Source organism: Gracilinanus agilis, chromosome 3, assembly GCF_016433145.1.
Source record: "Gracilinanus agilis isolate LMUSP501 chromosome 3, AgileGrace, whole genome shotgun sequence".
NCBI classification, from domain to species: domain Eukaryota; kingdom Metazoa; phylum Chordata; class Mammalia; order Didelphimorphia; family Didelphidae; genus Gracilinanus; species Gracilinanus agilis.
The window spans coordinates 503,115,282-503,117,765 of NC_058132.1; positions in this window are offsets into that span (position 1 = coordinate 503,115,282).

A 2,484-nucleotide genomic window follows, 5' to 3' on the forward strand; every position below is an offset into this window, starting at 1 on the left:
CACCCCCCCAAACCCCCCCCCCGCCACCACTGACATCTCCCACATTACAGTGGCTTTCCATCTGGTTTGTATGCTATCTTATATGTATTTATTTAAATGTCATCTCACCCTCCTTTATAATGTAAGCTACCTATAGGCTAGGGTGTTTTTACAACACACAAAAAAAGCAAAATTACAAACCATGAGCAGTCAATCTAAGGTCACACATTTAGACAATATTTTGTAGGACACTGTGGTGGCTTGCCTCTCTGCCAGTGCACCTTTAATAAATCATTCACAACTATTGCCCATGAATTAATCTAAATTTTTCCTGAACCTCTAGACATTACTTCAGCTTATACAACTTCATGGGTTACTAATTCACATAAACAAACTTCTTTCTGTTGTTCTTTAAGCTTCAAAATGCAAAAGTGAAAGAGAAGGGCCAGGATCTGGTTTGTGACTAAATTGGTAAGCACAAAGAAACATGTGCAGTATACATTTGCCTAAAGCAATGTATCATACCTTCTACTTTATCTGTTTCTAATGAAATCAGAGATATGTGTCACCTTCTACTAATCTTGCACAAAGTAGCTTCATTATCAGGGACAATGTTAATAGTCACAGAAGCAGGTGAGCTAAACATTGCCTATTACTAAATAAATATAAACCTTTTGAGAGGTAGGAGATGAGTTTCTACTAGAATCAAGTGACACTTTGTTAATTATTAATAAGTTATCAGAATGGAAGGAAAGAACGGTAGGAGGCAAGTAGATATAAAATAGTGTTTCTCCCAAGTAGCAGTAATCCCAGAATAGTGAGAATAGTCAGCAACAGCCAGATCCCTAAATATTGTTAAGGGAAAGCCTCGAAGAACGTACTTACCTCCATAACCAAATAGCACAGACATTCTCCTAGCTGTCTGACAGTCTCCTATGCTAGATCTTCATCCAGATTGCACCTGTTAACTGTGAGTATCACCTAAGGCTATCCTGGGCCTTTTTCTCTTCTTCTATACCAATGATGGCAAACCTTTTAGAGACTGCAAGCCATGCCCCATCCCTCTACCCCACACAGGGGAGAGAGGAAGCACTCCCATTGGGCTGCTGGGCAGAGGGGTGGGTGATGTAAGAAACATCCTCAGGCTTGCATGGGCAGCCCCCTCAAGAAAGCATGCCATAGGTTCACCTGATGATAGAACCAACTCCCATGGATTCAATTACCATCTCCATACAGATGATTCTTAGGTTTACTTATACAGTCCCCTAACCTTTGTCCTCTGACCTCCAGACTTGCATCACCAACTGTCTGGTAGATATCTTGAATTGGACATCCCATAGATATTTCAAACTCAATATGTCCCAAACTGAACTCACTAACTCTCCCCTCAAAACCTCCTTTCTTCCTAACTTCTCTACTACAATCAAAGGCACTGTCATTCTCTTAGTCATACAAGCTCAAAATCCAGGTGTCATCCTCATCTCTTCCCTCTCTCATCCCTCATATAGGCAAGTGCCAAGTCCTGTCAATTATACTTTTATCACATCTCTCAAATAAGCCCCTTCCTTTGGCACTGCAACCACTTTGGAGCAGACCCTTATCACTTCAGGACTCCTACAATAATTTGCTGGTCTTCCTTCCTCAAGTCTCTCCCCACTCTAATTGATCTTCCAGTCAGTCATCAAAATTCGCTTCCTAAAGTACAGATTTGATCTTCAGTGACTCCCTATTACCTCCTTGATCAAATTTCAAGTCCTTCATAACTTGGCCACTTCTAACCTTTCCAGTCTTCTTACACTTTCCTTGTCTGTGGGGCAATTATTCACCCACTCTCCTAAATTTTTAGCCTAACTCCTCTCCCTCATCACTAATATTCAATCAGGTACCAGGTCTTGTCAATTATATCATCACATCACATCATGTTTCAAAGTTTCCCCAACTCTCTAATCCATTATCACCAACCTAATATATAGACCCTTGATAACAACTATCTGTACTACTGCCTTCTTCCAGTTCTTTCTGAATTTATTCTCTCTCTTCTCTAATACATCCTTTATATCACTGCTTGTATAATCTTTTTTATTCACAGCTTTGGCTCTTACTTCTCTCCTGAAAAGCACCTACAACCTAGAATCACTATTTTTCTAACCATATAATGCTCCACTATACATATGATTGATTCAAAATGGACAACTCCCTACTCTACATATACCTCAGTAAAAATGAACTCATATTTTGTTCTCATGTCTCTATGCTTTTGTTCAGGCAATCCCTATCTTCCTTCCCTTTCTTCATCAGTAGAATTCTTATCGATTCTTTAAAAGTCCAACTCAAATACCACCTCTTCCAAAAAGCCTTCCCTTATCCCAATGATTTGTAACCTTTCTCCTCAGTCCTGTCATAGTGTTTTGTTTTTTACTAGTAAACTAAGCATGTAATATTGTCTTTTATCTTAGGTTCTTATTACTTTCTATATTTTTAAGTTCTTTAAGAGCTGGAATCATA